At 49.1% G+C, this 17267-nt stretch overlaps 1 protein-coding gene across 1 annotated transcript in view; it reads right to left on the bottom strand.

Moving 5' to 3' along the window:
• The window catches only part of ADAMTS14 (ADAM metallopeptidase with thrombospondin type 1 motif 14), a 114053-nt gene extending 97444 nt beyond the window's left edge, over positions 1-16609 (bottom strand). The window contains exon 1 of the mRNA XM_061161732.1: positions 16522-16609. The gene's annotated coding sequence lies outside the window, so the exon portion shown is untranslated. The remainder of the gene's footprint in view (positions 1-16521) is intronic.
• Between the last annotated feature and the right edge of the window lie 658 nt (positions 16610-17267).

The following is a 17267-nucleotide window of genomic DNA, read 5'->3' as shown; positions in this document are numbered from 1 at the left end:
AGTCTCCTGCCCACAAGTGCAGTGACTGATCTGTGTCCTAGTCCAGAGCCGGGCTGAGCAAGGTGGGCAGAGAGCCCTGCCTTTACAGTCAAACAGCCCTGATTGAAATCCTAGCTTTGCACCTCAGCGTCCTCATCTGTGAAATGGGTGTTAATTATAGCACATAGTTAGGTTTCAGTAAATGATAACCATCCTCTGCTTCCAAACTTAGCACCCATGTACCCGCCAAACAGCCTTCAGTGGGAAAAAATGAGTCTAAGAGAAAAGAATGGGTGCTGGTTTTGCAATGTTGCTGAGACCCGTTCAGTAGTCAGGCAAAAAGCCCAACTCCTGCTTTCTTTCCTGCTTTACTCTATAAATGTGCTGCGAACAATTTGTAAATGCACGTGAATCCAGAGATGGGAATTGAAGACAGCAGTTTTGGTTTTTTGTTTTGTTTTTAAGAATTGCCAAATAAAAGAATTTTTCTGTAAAGTGTATAAAGACCCCGAATCTTTCTGCTTCTGAGTTCAGACATTTTGTCATAGGGCTTTCTTAAAGGGAAGCCAAAATATGGATGGAAATTCTCTGACCTGACTTCTCTTAGGAATTTCCGGGTCCCCTGAAAGAGAACTTGGGTTCCTGCTGTTTTCTCCCCACATGAGGTTTCCTAGTCTATACCCTCCCTGGGCTCTGACTATGTTCCCGATTTGTGGGCAGAGAGCTAGAAAACTCATCCTCACAGCTCCAGGACCTGACTCAGGGCCTCCTCAGAGGCAGCACTCGTGGAATGAATGAAATGACATCAGGATTTTGGAGGGCCAGTACATTTATGAAGCAGGTTCAGAGAGCTGAAATGACATGTCTCAGGTCACACAGCTCATGTGCAGCTGAGCTGGCATTAGAACCCAGAATCTAGTGCTGAGTGGGAGAGAGAGACAAGGGTAGGGGTCAGAGACTGTTCTGGGCTAGACTCTGCCCAACACAAAGTGACCAAGGGCAAGTCATTTTTCTCTGTATTGCACTACCTCATCTGTCAAAGGTGAGGTCAAAGGGTGAAGATACTGGGAGCCACAGACATAAACTCTAAAGTCCTGTGGAAATGCAATGTGTGTTCTATTCCACGCAACATCAGAGCATCCAGTTATTTGAAATGTCATTACCAAACTGATCTATATTAAGTCTGGGATAGAGTTCTCTTTCTCCTCTTTCTGGTTCTTTAAGATCTGTGAAGTCAAGGGCCAGAGTGTGGTTTTGTGTGTGAAGGCTGATGAAGCAAGAGTGTGAGGGGGACCCATATGTTAATGGGAGCTTGCAGGAGAGGCAGTGAATTGTCTCCATTCCGGCCCTCCAGGAACTCAGCAGGGGAGCTCAGGATAAAATGGCCTGCCTCCCTTCTCGGGGACTCAGTTTTCCCAGCTGCAGAGTGGGGGGCCCTGTGGTGACATAAGGGAAAATTCATAGTATGTGATTGATAATTTTCTCCCTCTTTGGGGCCATCCCAGAGAAGCTTGCCTAGAAACCTCAGGGGCCCAAGTCTCCTCCCTGGACTCCACCCCCTACTTCCTGCCTTAGACTTGGTTAAGTCAAGAAAGAGAGACTACAGCTGGGACCCCAGCAGCCTGACTCATGAACTGTGGGCTGGGGCCTTCCCTGGAGCCAGTCTTGGCAAGCAAAGAGCAAAACCTCACCCTGGCTCTCTACCCCAACCCCCTTCCCTGGGGCTACAATGGTTGCTTGTGTTGGCAAACAATGTATGTCCAAGCTCTTTTCTACTGAGGAAGCCTTTGTTGGGAAGAGGGGACATTGGAGCAGAGTGCAGTCTGGGCCAGACAGTGGGGGAAATGGCTGGGTGGCCAGCCCTGTTTCTGGAGAAGATCAGAGCCAGAGCAAAGCAATCTACAGGCATCTGCTGGCACCCCCCAAGGAAGGCAAGTTCTGGGTCCCCAGTCTCTCACCTGAGATCCTACACGGGTGGGGCAATGGCTTGGATGTTTCTCGTGCTCACAGCCCTCCGACACTTGCCCAATACTCCTCCCATCCAAGGCCCTGGCAGGGGAAGAGGAGATGCAAACAGCTCGCACTGAACAGTCAGCGACCCCCTGGAAGATGTGACAGGTGTGTGAGAAAGCCTGACGACCAGGGGAGACGGGGATGGCAAAGTGGCCTGTGGATGAAGGAGCAGGGTCACCTGGGAGCAGCCCCTGGGGAGGAAGGCAGCCTGTTCTCCGAGCACAGACAAAACCCCGGAGACTTGAGCTGGAGATACCCAGAGACAGTCTCCAAGCCAGTGCCCCACCCTCCATTTCACAGGTGCCCTCTAGAGAGGGAGGGGACCTGCGTCTACTCACCCAGCTAGAGGGAGAATGGACCCCGTGCTTCAGAACCCAGGCACCTGCTCGCTCACTAGCAGGAACACAGCCTCTCTCCTCCAGGCACCAGTTCTTTCCCTCCCCTGCTCCACCTTCCAAAAGGAGGAGGAAGTGGTTTGCAATTGAGACAAAAACATCTCCCCTCACAGGGGGAGTCACAGATGCCCCCTAAAACAGTAAGAGTCTCCGCCTGAGACGGGTCTCCGCAGCAAGAAGCCAGGAAGCCCCTGGGAGGGGGGAGGGGGGACAAGAGCAAGACACAGCGGAGGTGCGATGTTGTCACAGTTCAGGGGCGCAGCAGGGGGCTGCCGATTGTTGAGTGCCAGCTGCTGTGCTTTAGATGTTACCCTGAAACACACACAGAGCATCCCTTTCTTATAACTCCTGGTGTGACCAGTGACCCGCTGGGCTCCAACACACTCAGGCGAGGAGAGAGGGAATCCTGCCCTAGTTCGGTGAGAGCCGCCACCATCCACCCAGTTAGGAAGCCCGACAGCCAGGCCACCTTAGTCACCAACTCAACTCCAAGCCCTGTGGAATCTACTCCAAAGGACTCCCAAATACAGCTACTTCCGTCTCAAACGTGCCCCCCAACCCCAGTAGGTCACCAGCCACTGTCACCATCAGTCACCATCAATCACCACCAGTCACCATCCCTTCACTGGCCACTGCTGTAAGTTTGTCCGAACAGATCCTTCTCCCCCCAGCTCTGCCCCCTGAAACCTCTACTCCAACTGCATCCAAGGACATATTTAAAACACACCATAGGTCATGTAACTAAGTGCCTCTGCTATAAACCTCCAGAGGCTCTCTTACTCTGGGGATGAAGACTAGACACCCTAACACAGCTTCTGAGGCTCTGCACAGGGTGGTCCTGCTGACCCTCCTGCCTCTATATCCCCCCTAAATTCAGATAGAAATGATGGTTGCACAATTCCATGAATATAACAAAAACGCTGAACTGTACACTTTGGAAGAATTAATTTTATGGCATGTGAATTATACCTCAATAAATCTGTTTTAAAAAAGAAAGAAAGAAAATTTGGAGAGTTTAGTATTTCTCAGAATAATCATTCCAGGGGGAAACCCGAGACATATACATTCACAGCCCTCCAGCCTCGCTCCAGGTATGCACCATGCTCGTCTCGCCTCAGGGCCTTTGCACAGGCTGTCTCCTCTGTCCTGGATGCTCTATCCTGCCTCTGCCTAGACAATCCCTGTTGTCACTGACTGAAGCCTGTCCTGCCCTCCCAACTAGGTCACGTCTTCCTGTTATGTATAACACCATCTCTGTCTTCTTCACAGCACTTCTCACTGTTACGTTTTACCTCTTCGGAGTGATTCACAGATAACATCTGCTTCCCCCCAGATCATGAGTTCCACAGGGAGCAGGGAGCTTGTCTGGACTTTTTTCCATCTTGCATCTTCAGTGCCTGTCCTGTGTTTGGCACCTAACGGACCCTCAATAAATATTAAATAATCAAATGAAGGGGAGCTGGAGAAGGAACAGTTCATAGAAAATTTGGTGAGATATATATAAAAACTGGCTAGAACAGATAAATCTGTATAGAGATACTAAGTAGGTTATCTGCTGCCAGGGGTTGGGGAGGAAAAGAATAGGGAGTGACTGCTAATGGCTATTTGGGACTTCCATCTAAATTCAGATAGAAATGATGGTTGCACAATTTTGTGAATATAATAAAAACACTGAATTGTACACTTTGGAAGAACGAATTTTATGGTGTGTGAATTATATCTCAATAAAGCTGTTTTAAAAAAAAGAAAGAAAGAAAATTTGGAGAGTTTAGTATTTCCCAGGATAATCATTCCAGGGGGAAACCTGAGACATATGCTTGCAAGTTCTGATTCCACCATCAACATGAAGGTCACTAGGCTCCAGGAAGAGATGGGAGAGAAGAGTTGCCTTTGTGTCTCCCCCAAGGCTTGAAAACATATTAAAAATAAAGTAGTCATCACAGCTGCCACTTACTGACCAGGCACTTTGCATACTTGCCTCCATTCTCACAACTGCCCTGGAGTCTATATCCTCAACCCCCTTGAAAACTGTAACACATACAAAAAAGTGCCATCTTCTCATTTTATAAAGCACTAACCTGAGGCCCAGGGAGCAGACATGATCTTTTCAACTCACGCAGCAAGATGACTCAGAAGCAAAATGACACCCCAGGATTCCAGGTTCCTGGTCAGATGATTTTAGAGCATCACCACTCTAGGCTCCTCCCACCCTGGATGAGCCTTCTCTGGCCATTTATCATTGGTTCCCACCTCAGCCCAAAGTGACGACAAACAAAAGTTCGACTGTCTTCTTCCTGATACCTGAGGCCCACTGTCCTGTCAAGGTCTAGGCCAGTGGCTCTCAAATCAGGGTTCCCCAGAGCAACAGAAGAGGCATCACTTCCGAGTCCATCATCAAGGCAGATTCTCAGGCCCTGGACCTGTTCAATCAGAAGCTCAGAAGGTGGGGTCAGATAATCTGTGTTTTAACAAGTCCTTCAGGGGATTCTGATGATCCTAGTTAAGAATCACTGTTGAGGGCATTCCCTGATGCTTCAGTAGCTAAGATGCCACACTCCCAATGCAGGGAACCCTGGATCAACCCCAGGTCAGGGAACCAGATCCCACATGCCACAACTAAGATTTCAAATGCTACAGTTAAAAGATCTTGTGTGCTGCAACTAAGACACGGCACTGCCCAATACATACATATATATACATATTATATATATATATATATATATATATATATATATACACACACACACATACACACATGAGAAGACTCTTGAGAGTCCCCTAGACAGCAAGGAGATGCAACCAGTCAATCCAAAAGGAAATTAGTCCTGAATATTCACTGGAAGGACGGATGCTGAAGCTGAAGCTCCAATACTTTAGCCACCTGATGCAAACAGCCATCTCATTGGAAAAGACCCTGATGCTGGTAAAGACTGAAGGTGGAGAAGAGGGTGACAGAGGATGAGATGGTTGGATGGCATCACCGATTCAATGAACATGAATTTGGACAAACTTGGGGAGACGGTGAGGGACAGGGAAGCCTGGCGTGCTGCAGTCCACGGTATCTCAAAGGGTTGCTACAGTCCATGGAATCACAAAGAGCTGGACACAACTGAGTGACTGAACAACAAGATATGTGTGTGTGTGTGCGTGCGCGCGCTTGTGTGCTTAGTCACTCAGTCATATCTGACTGTTTGCAATCCCATAGACTGTAGCCCGCCAGGTTCCTCTGTCCATGGGGATTGTCCAGGAAAGAATACTGGAGTGAGCAACCTATCCCTTCTCCAGGGGATCTTCCCGACCCAATGATCAAACCGGTGTCTCCAGCATTGCAGGCAGATTCTTTACCAGCTGAGCTACCAAAGAAGCCTACAGTCACTGTTGTAAACAAAGCCTTGAAAATCAGGGCCAAATTGGGGCTGAAAACAGACTCACTGAGGACTTGGGACCTGTTCCTTATAGAAGGCTGCCCCCCTCACCTCCCATCCCGTCTCCAAAGCCTGGGCTTGAGTTTATGTGACCTCTGAGTCCTGGGCAGAGCTCTGGGGCATCCAGAGGAACCAGACACCGTGCCTTGTGGCCCTTCCCCACATCACCTTCTCCTTTTATCCCCCAGAATTCCCTCTGCATATTTCTTGGCAAATGTCTAATGACCATATCTAGGAGACCCGGATGGGTTAAGTTAACCACAGTGATTTGTCATACATTACAGAGCAGCTGATACCCCTGAGACCAGCTGAACCATGAGATCAGTTAGAAACAGTGCTGTTTGTGCCGTGTGTGTGGACGTTGTGTGGTTGTGGTTATTGTGTGTTGAGGGTTCAGGGAGAAGAGCTCTCTCTGTCCCTGCAGGGAAGGATGCCAGAAAGGCCAGCTGTCCTTCAGTAACTCTGCTTCTGCCATTTCCTCTCCAAAAACTGGCAGTCTATGATTGAAATATTAGCATCCCATCCTTCTGGCCAAAGCCCAGTGCAGCTTGACATTGGCCCTTTGGGGTTCAAGAGAGGTAGGTCACAAGCAGAGACTGCTTCCATTTCCTGGAGCCACTTGGATCTGCTAGAAGGACTCAGAGTTTTGGCAAGGACCCACTTCTCACAAACCTTTCTCACAACCCTGGTGTGCCCTTAGATGCCATGGTGGCTCCCTGCAGCAGAGAGGAGCCAGGCCTCCATTCTGTTCCCCTTTCTAGATCAGCAGAGTTACATGTAACAATAACAAAATTAAATATAGCTTAATTTATTACCCCACATAATATGGAATACTGAAGCAGGCACATTCTGGGCTGGTTAAGCTGGCAACCCAACAGAACCATCCAGCGCCCTGTTCCTTCCTCTTTTTACTTTGCCAAGCTTGGTGGTTAATCTCATCCTCAGGCTTGTCCCCTCTTAGTCACAAGATAGCTGCATTAGCGCCAGTAACATATGTTCACCAGATGCAATGATAACCAGAGGCAATGGAAGAGGGTGTTCTTTCTTGTCCCAACTTTTAAAAAATTTTACTACCCAAATTTTCAAACATACACCGAAGAAGATAAAATAGTATGAAGATCCCCACCCTATTGCCTATAACCCAGCTTCAATCATTATCAGCACACGGATGGTCTTGTTTTCTTTACTCCCTCTCTTCCACACCCTAGAAGGTGGTTGGATCTCAGGCATAATCTCCCATTTAGTATCAGAAGTTAATATAATAAAGACTCTCTCTTCTTTTCTTCCAAGGAGCAAGCATCTTTTAATTTCATGGCTGCAGTCACCATTCGCAGTGATTTTGGAGCCCAAGAAAATAAAATCTATTACTGTTTCCACTTTTTCCCCATCTTGGAAGAAAGGCTATGACAAACCTAGACAGCATATTAAAAAGCAGAGACATCACTTTGCCAACAAAGGCCCATATAGTCAAAGCTATGATTTTCCCAGTAGTCATGTATGGATGTAAGAGTTGGCCCATAAAGAAGGCTGAGTGCCGAAGAATCGATGCTTTCAAATTGTGGTTCTGGAGAAGACTCTTGGGAGTCCCTTGGACAGAAAGGAGATCAAACCAGTCAATCCTAAAGGAAATCAATCCTCAATATTCATTGGAAGGACTGCTGCTAAAGCTCCAATTCTTTGGCCACCTCATACAAAGAGCCGCCGACTCATTGGAAAAGACCCTGGTGCTGGGAAAGATTGAGGGCAAGAAGAAAAAGGGGCGACAGAGGATGAGGTGGTTGTATGGCATCACTGACTCAATGGACATAAGTTTGAGCAAGCCCCAGGAGATAGTGAAGGACAGGGAAGGCTGGCATACTGCAGTTCATGGCGTCCCAAAGAGTTGGACATGACTTAGTGACTAAACAACAACTCTCTTCTTTAAAAACAAAAACAAAACAACATCAACAACAAAAACCATCATGTCTCTGTCACACCTAACAAAATTAACCACAATTCCTTAAACTCATCCTAAATCCAATCATTGTTCAAATTTCCCCAACTGTCACAGAATTTTTTGTTTTGTTTAGTTTTACTTTTAAGATTTGGTTTGTTCAAATCAGGGTCCAGACAAAGTCCACACAAGGCATTTGGCTGATGCGTCACAGAAGAGTCTTTTAATCTAAACCAGGGACAGGCAAACTACACCTGTGGCCAAATCCCGCCACCGCTTGTTTTGTAAACACTCCCAGCCACCTCCTCTTGTTTACATGTTCTTGGGATCATTTCAAGCTACAAAAGTGGAGGGGACTGGTTTCTCAAGAGCCAGCATGGCCCACAAAGACTGAAATATTTATTACTTGGTCTTTCCAGAGAAGTTTTGCAGATCCCTTATCTAAACAACTTCCTTCTCCTTTTCTCCTCTCCATTTTTTCAACTGAAGAAACCAGCACATTTGTCTTGCAGAATTCTGCATTTTCTTATGTCCCTTTTGAAGAACAAGGTAATGGCTTCCAGAGGCCCCCTTGGCCCTCAGGGTCCAGAATTTCCCTAAGCCTGTTCCTCAGTCAGTCCCCAACAAGGGCCAAGGCCCTCCTCGGAAGACACAGCTGCTCTGAGGAAGATGGACAAATCAGTTTTCTATGAGAAGGAGGGAGGGGAGTGAATGGTTACTAAGGGGGGAACTCAGGATGATTCCAACCTTCCAAAATGGGCCAGATGAGCAAAGGGCCACAGCTGGTCCCACCTCCCTCTGTGGCTCAGAGCAACCTCCCTCACTCCCAGGACATGGATTCTCATTGCTCCAGCTTCCAGCTCATGGCCAACATCTAACCTCCCCCTGGCATACCCACATCCCAGCTCTGTGCTGGGCACCAGGGGTCCAGAAGTGACTGTGGCAAACCAGTCTGGGTGTTCTGTGCTCACCGTCGAGGGCGGGGCAGACAGACAAGGGGTGACCCCAGGGTGACCTGGGCAGTCCAGGTCGGGGGGTGACCTGCTTGGAGGGGTGTGGACACAAATGCTTGGGGGCACACAGCAGAGACTCCAAACCCACAGGTGAGCCTTCGGAAGACGTTTCCTGGAGGAAGTGCCCTGTGGCTGGTGGAGAGAGGTGAGCAGAGCTGACCTCGAGGGGCCTGAAAGGTCATGTCCAGGGATTTGGCCCATCCAGAGGGCTCTCAGCAGCCACTAGAAAGTTTCTACGAGTGGACAGGGGCAGCGTTAGGATTTAGAAAGTCAGTGAGACTTAAAAACTGCTCTCAAATTCCTCTCTTACACTGTGGCACTGAGTACCTGAGGGTTTAGCGCCCAAAGGGATGAAAACGTTAAGATACAGTGGAAGGGGGTGCTTATCACAGTATCCTCTTTCTGAAATGTAGCAGATATACATATATTAAGGTGTAGATCTTTACATTATAGTTTATATTTTAACATATAATTTATATAATATACACTATAAAATGGGAGATGGTGAAGGACAGGGAAGCCTGGTATGCTGCAGTTCATGGGATTGTAAAGAATCAGACACAAGTAAGCAACTGAACAACAACAATAAATATTACATATCTTATATACATATAAATTTATGATATTATGTCATAAGCTATTATATTAAATGCATAACTTATATTTAATGCATAATATAATTTAGTAACATGTGTTATATAATTATATATCAATATAAACTATAACATAAAGATATACACTTTGGTTTGCATATTTGATACACCTTAGAAAGAGAATACGACTCAGTTTTTATATGTTATCAAAACAGTGGAATAGCAGTCTGATGGTAAAATTGAGTCTCTCAAACACAATTTAGGCAGTGGTGATTTCTCTCTCCTTACCCAAAGCCAGCTTTGCTCCAATAGGTTACCCCAGGCTGTAGCACCTTTGAGTTTCAGTTTTCCAAACTTGGACAATGAGACTACAAATATCTATCTCCCGTAAGAATGGACACACACCATACCAGTCATGTCTGAAAGCTCTTTGATAACGAGGACAGAGAAAGCATAATATTACTGGCACTTCTGCTGCCTTCTTAGGCCCTGAAACTGAAAGCCCTGTGTCACTGAGCAGGCCTCACTCCCTGCACCACTCAAAGGGCAGAGCAGCTGGAGGTGCATCTATGTTCGCTCATTTCCAGGATGACCTGCCCCCTTTCAAACTGAGGGCAACTCAGGTGCTCACGCTTGGCCTGTGAAATTCTTGCCTTTGAGTGCACAGAGCGTTCCCAAGCCCTAGCTTCAAGCCATCATGAGTTGAAAGCTGTCATCGTGTGCCCTCCAAAAGAGGGAGAGGCTGTCACCCACCATCTAGTCATGGAGCAGCCCGCAGACATTTACTGAGCACCAACTCTGCAATGAAAAATTGAGGGCAGGAGGAGAAGGGGGCAACAGAGGATGAGAAGATTGGATAGCATCATCGACTCAATGAACGTGAGTTTGAACAAACTCCAGGAGGTGGTGGACAGGGAAGCCTGGTGTGCTGCAGTTCATGGAGTCGCAAAAAGTCGGACATGACCGAGAGACTGAACACCTCTGTACAAGGTACCGTGGAAAGCACTGCACAGACCCCAGTAAACGTCAGCCCCTCCAGTTCTGCTGTACAAACTCTGAACTAAATTCAGATCACCTGAGTGCATACCCGCTCATGATTCAAGTCAGGAAGATGATGTTTTGTACAAAGCCTAGTGTTTGCTCAGCAAGAGGAAACACTTGGCAGGAAAGTTAGGAGGCCAGGTTCAGAACACAGCTGCTGATTGGCTGGGTGGCTCTGAGCAGTCCCTGACCCCTCTGCACCAGGAGTGGGGGGATGAGGTCGTCTTCGTGGTGCCTCTGAGCCCTGACTATCCCTGATTCAGCCCCTAGGCCTTTGCACAGGCTGCTCCCTCAGCCCGGGGAGGGTGGGGTGAGACCTTTGGCCCATCATTCCATCCCGCAGGCCAAGACTCTTCCTTCAAATCCTGTATCAGCAGTCACCTCCTCCATAAAATGCTCCCAGAAACAAAACTACTCCCACTCTCCCAGCTAGCAAAACATCTAATCACTCCCTCTTCTGCTCCACATCTTTATCTTGGAAAGTCCCTATGCTGAAAGCACTTATCAGTTTAATAACTATGAACTAAAAGTCTCATCCCACCTTTACTTACTACCTAGCACATAGTCTGAAACGGTAAATGCTTTGTAAATGTTTGACGAATCAACGAATGAATGCATCAATTAGTCATTAGTGCTTTCTAAAGTCTGCTGTGGTGTTAGGAGATTCCTATCGTGGTCTGGAAAAAGACACCTATTTCTTATTAAATCATTTCTTATCAACTTCCTAAGGATGGAGCAATTCTTGGCTCAGGTTTTGTCTCAGCAGGGCTTGGCTCCCAGTAGATGCTCAATGGATGTGTGTTTCATGGACCAGCATCAAGGTCCCCTCCCCTCAGCCCTCCACACTGGGTGAGCTGCACTCTCCATGGGGCTCAGTGATTTCTCTAAGAGTATGAACTCATTGCCATGAAGGGCATGTGGATTCATATTAGATTAGGATAGAAAATATCTACAGTGGCAGCAGTGTAGGGAGGTGCAGGTCAAGCTCCCATTGGCTTGGTGGATAATTGCAGAAGAAAACACACCAGTTCTACAGTGTGCCCAAGAGGACCATCACCACCATGGTTTATGAACCTGGGCTTAAATAAAAAGTCCCCAATGAGAGAGCCTCTCCTATCTCCTGTTACTAAATAATAATGATAATGATATGTTGGTGGCCCAAATCGTGGGTACCACAGGCTGCTGTTAAGGGCCGGGCTAGGTCAGCTCGGCCTTCAGGCAGGGGGATGTTGGGGGTGGGGGTGGGGTGGTGGCTGCATATTCTAAGTGTGACCCAGCCAGGGATAACATCTCCTTCCCATAGGACCCAATGTTGGGTTAAAATTTATTTTACTATCCTGATTCATGTAATCCCCGTTGGGCAGGGACTGTTCCACTTACAGATGAGACTTAGGTTGAGGTCCAGAGAAGTTAATAACCAGCCCAAGTAAGCAACAGTGCTGGGACCTGGAGTTATCTCTTCAGACTCCAAAATCCACCCTCCCCAAGCTCCTGGGGGTTCTGCAAGCACACCACCTCTCACCAAATCATTAGGGTCACAATGGCTCCTCCTTGCGCATGGCTTCCTACGGTGCCTAGAACAGGGCTGCACCCATGGCCAGCTCTCAGTGGCTGTGGCTCTGCAGGTCACTGATTAAGTTCTACGCCTCGTTGAGTTCTGCGTGTTGATTAAGCTCTCAGTGGCTTAAGCAACCCCATTTAGAAGTTGAGAAAGGCTATCGGCCTCCAGGGACACTCAGGCCTTGGGAACTGAGTAAGGCTGAATACACATCATCTCACAGCTGACAGCCACACCCCCAGCGGTCACCATTAGTCACCCCAATGCCACTGGCACTTCTGTTCTTTTTATAACTCCTAGCAGCTGAGGCCAGTGAGCCCCACAGCCAGCCGTGCACATTTACACTCCGCAAGCCTCCAGGATATGTTTTTTGGCAAGGCCTCCAGATCAATTAGCCAAGTCAGCCTGGGAAACTGGGAGGCTTGTAGGGGTGGGAACCGGGTCAGAAATCCCTCCCAGGGCCCCTGACTCAGTCACCACATGGTTACTTGGGGTCAGTGGAGCTGTGCCTGGGGCGGAGGGGTAGAGACACAGAGAAGGTCGTAGAGAGAGCAAAACCCAGGGAGAACTGAGGTACGGAGGGAAAACCCAGATCCACAACAGGCTAAAAGCGGACCCGAGATTGTACAGTCCAAGCTGCAAAACCAGGGCTCCCGAGCCACGCACTTCCCTGCATCCACTCCAGCGGGCCCAGAGAAGGCTTCTCCCACTCGCAAGTGACTGACCTCCACCAAGTGGTCAGAATATGTCCACACATCCCTGTAGCCCCGTGGTCCGGAGAGCAGCTGAGAAATGAGCCCTCTCTGGAGGCAGCCACACCCTAACTGCCTCACGGAGGGGAGAGCCCTCCCTCTGTCCCGAGGGAGCGGCTTTTGGAAGGTGCACTGCGGTCATAGGGCAAATGGCCCAGGAAGCAGGTGGGTTGAGCCATCACCGGAAGAGATGCCCACAGCTGCGGTCCATCCCACACTCTGGGTTTGCACCAACACTGCAGCAGCCTGGGCTCAGATAGGATCCAGCCAGCGCTGTCTGCCAGCCTCCGGAACTCCTGGCCCTCCTTCCTCCTGGCTGACGGAGTGTGAACAACAGCCAAAGTGACAGGCAGAGAGCACACTTCCCTCCTCCCTTGAGCCCTACGGCCTCATTAACAGGGAGGACAGTGAAGGACCTTCACTCCCCAACCAGCTGCCAACACTTGGAGAGCCTCTGCTACCACATCCATGGGGTACATCCCCAACTCTGCCTTCATCAGGCGCTTAGCGTTTCCTCTGTGAGAAAGACATGTCTCCATCTTTACCATCCTCATCACCAAACCTATGAAGAGCTATTAAGGGTCTGAGATGTCACCCTTCTTGGAGGCTAGTCCCCACTTTCTTGGCATGCTAAGTCATTTCAGTCGTGTCCAAGTTCAGAGTAGCCCGCCAGGCTCCTCTGTCCATGGATTCTCCAGGCAAGAATACTGGAGTGGGTTCCATGCCCTCCTCCAGGGGATCTTCCAGACCAAGGGATCAAACCCACATCTCTTATGTCTCCTGCATTGGCAGATGGGTTCTTTACCACTAGCGCCTGGGAAGCCCCTAAACTCCTGGGTTGAAGACCAAGAACCTGGCTGCTCATGGCATTCTTAGCAGCATGAACTTCACGTCCCCTCGTCCCCAAGCCCCACCAGGTTGGACGCAGGCCTAGATGGATACTGTGCCCACAGAGGCTTGTTCACAAATGAGGAACCCTAAGTTTAGGGAATTCCAATCTTACAATAAGGGACTACTAGCAGGTCTGCCTCATCATTGCTCTGGGGGCACAGTGGACAAATATGCCCTCTGCCCTCGGAAGAGATAAGATCTTCATCTTGTTATACAGAAATCCTCGAAAAGACAGTCATATACAGATACTCGGGGCTTCCCAGTTGGTACGAGTGGTAAAGAATGCACCTGCCAATGCAGGAGACTTGAGAGAAATGGGTGTGATCCTTGGGTCAGGAAGATCCCCTGGAAGAGGACATGGAACCCACTCCAGTACCATTGCCTGGAGAGTCCCAGGAACAGAGGCCTGGCAGGCTACAGTCCATAGCATCACGAAGAGTTGGACACGACCGAAGCAACTTCGCGCACACGCGCACACACACACACACATACAGAGACCCACAGACATCTCCCTAAAGATACTGTGGGGGCTATACAAGACTATAAGCTAAGCAAGAGAGCCTACCTGCCTCGTAAGTACAAGGGCAAGCCATGAGCCACATCCTTTTCTTCCCTTGGCTGAGCTCTACCTTGGACAAGAGCATCTGGAAGCAGAATCCAAGACACTCCAGGTGACAGCTGGTGGTAGAGCCAGGTGACTGCAGTCTAGGAGAGGGAAGGAGCCTAGAGACAGAGTGGGCACTTCCTGCACCACATCAGACTGATAATGGAGCCCCTGGAGTGCAGCCCCTGACTTACTGCCAACAAAGGACTTCTACAGTGGGACTTTTTTCCTACTTGATTCGAACTACTTCCCTGACCCTAGCAAGAGAGAAAGCCCCAAAGGAACCCAGATCTCATCCAGCTGGTAGGAACCTGAGGCCTCCACACATTTAGCCCAGAGGTTAAAGTTTTGGGCTCTGGAACCAAACAGACCCAGGTTTAAGCCCAGTACATCACTAACCAACCACCCAAGTGACCTGGCACAGGTCACTTCACCTCTGAAGTGTCTCACTTCCCCTATCTGTAAAATGAAAAGTAAAAAGGTACTTACTCATGAGGGATCTTACAAAGATTAATCCGATAACCCACAGAAAATGCTAAGCTGTCACAAAGTAGCAGCGCTGCAAATGATGACTACTAGTAGGCCAACAATTTCTCTGGTGGGAAAACTGAGGGCAGAAAGTGGAGGTGAACTGACCAAAGTCAAGCCTCAGGAGAATGTAAGTCTAATATTCCAACCTGGGTTCCCCCCTCATCCTGCCCAGGGCACCTGCAGTAACTGGAGGTACCTTATCAACCACCTCCACCTCTTTCTTTCCATCTTCTCTCCAACCTCAGCAGCCTGGGGCTCCCAACTCAGGGAGTAGATACTGTGGCAGGGGGATTCTATGGACTGTTACTGGTTTGTCCCTGTCAGATGCAGGATCCAGAAGGGCTTAATGAAAATAAGCGATGCTGGCTCACCACTTACCAGCTCTGCGACTTGGGGACTATTTCTTGAACAATCACCCTGCCATGTCTCAGTTTTCTCATCTGTAAAGTGGGAAAATCACAGAGCTGGTTTGTTGGACCGTCACTGTATGCAAAGTACCTAGCAGAGTGCCTGGCACATCATAAGGACTTGATAAATGTCCGCTGTTATTCTGATTGCATTTAGTATTCTTGCTGTAAATGAGGATGACAAAATACTCAAATATGTGGGTCTGGGGGCTTTGGTATAGTCTGTGCTCTGTAAATGAAAAATTGAGAAATTACCAAATAAAATTGAGCATGGATGTGAAAGCCCCTTTAAATTGTACTAAGCTGTACAAGAGAGAGAGGCAATGATTAAATGGCCCACAAACATGCTTCCATAAGAAAGGCCTGGAAGCAGAGCAAATAAACAGAGCTGCAGCAGGGTACGGACACGGTGACCACAGGCTGGGCTGAGTTTTCTAAGCTCTCCCCACTGAAATGAGAACAGGGGTGAAGATAACCAGAATGCCAGCAGCCACTCGTCAGAGGTCCCCATGAGGTCCTTCCACATCCACAATGATCCAGTGTGATTTGCTGGGCAAGTGTTTATCAGTGCTCCTGTTTACAGACATGAAAACAGAGGCTCTGGCCCACGGTCACAGAGCCAGAACTGGAACCCATTCAGCACAGCACCCAATGTCTCAAAGATGCAGTGATCACAGTGGGGCCAGAGCCACGTGGGTCTAGAGGGCCTCTGCCCTACTTCTCACAGATCAAATGTTGACTGAGTGGGTGACAAGGGTGAGCAACTCCTCCTGGTTTGCCCAGGACTTTCCCAGTCACAGAATCAAAGTCCCTGTTGGGCAAACTGGGATGGTTGGTCATGAAATTGAGCAGGACCAGTGGTGCCTTCCCAGGACAAACCTCCCCTGTCCCCTGCATCTTGCTTATAGAAAGGCATTCCCCAAGTTCCAGAGAACAAATGTAATGAGTTAATAATTAGAGGAGCACAAAGGAAAGCAGTCAAACAAAACACAATAATAATAGCTTAGCCATAAAACAAAGTCAAGGACACTTAGTTCCTCCTCAAGGGCTATAGATAACATCCCAACACATATCCTTGAGTTGTTTTGCAGAAACTAAGACTCACCCCCACCCCCTCGCCAGGTAGAAGAAGTTAACTGCATGATGACCACCAGAACGCAGACCCAAGACTGGCTGGAACTAGAAAATTCACGATTGAGCTTCCCGAAACAACACCCTGTCACCTCTCCACCAATCAATCAAAAGAACGTCCTCGAGCTGATCAACATACCCCGCGCCCCTCACCCCTAGTGTGCCTGTGGAAACCCTGGCCTGAAAGCCATCAGGCAGTTTGGCTGTTTTGTGCGTGAGCCGCCCCTTCTCCTTGCTTCGCTCCCTGCAACTCACGCTGTATTTTCCTTCACCACAACCTGGTGTCAGCCGATTGACTTCACTGCTTGTCGGATGAGCAGACCCAAGTTCAGTTCAGCAACAGTAACCAAGACCCGCTGGCTTCAGAACGGGGCCTATTTCCTTTCAGAGGGCCCCGAGAACACTCTGCAGAGCCACGCTCAGCTCCTGCTTTGCACCCGACACGCGCTCTGCTGTTGCCAAGGAGACCTACCCCTGCTGGAGGTGGAGGTGCTAGAAAGAGGGCAGGTGTGATTGAGTCAGTGGTGCGTGGAGAGGCTGAAGAGGGAGGGAGGTGAGAAGCACAGAGACCTGCTCTTATACTTCCTTCTCAGGCTCAGCTCCCCGTGAGCTGGTGACCCTGACTCCACAGCTCTTTCAGGCACCCACCTCCTGCTGTGACCCTCGGGCCCAGCTGTGGCTGGTGGGGAAACACATGGATGTGACCAGCCTCTGACACCTGGGCTCCTTCCTGGAGGACACATAGCACTTCTTGTGGCCCAGTGGCACACGCACCCTCTGGTCTGATGCCCTGCAGCAGGCTACGCTACAACACCTGCATTAGGCTGTCACCCACTGGCCTACCCAGGGCTCCAGCTCCCAGCATTACCTGGCCAGGGCCAAAACCAGCTCTCCCACTCTCCCGAGAAAGTGACGCAGGGCTTGGCCGATGTTCCAGGACCAATACAGCGTCTGCATGCACTCGGTAGAGTGCCGCTTCTTGCAGAGGTGAGGCCTGTTGG

Source organism: Dama dama, chromosome 15, assembly GCF_033118175.1.
Source record: "Dama dama isolate Ldn47 chromosome 15, ASM3311817v1, whole genome shotgun sequence".
NCBI classification, from domain to species: domain Eukaryota; kingdom Metazoa; phylum Chordata; class Mammalia; order Artiodactyla; family Cervidae; genus Dama; species Dama dama.
The sequence above is the reverse complement of the archived record's forward strand: the minus strand, read 5'-3'. Positions and strand labels throughout refer to the sequence as shown.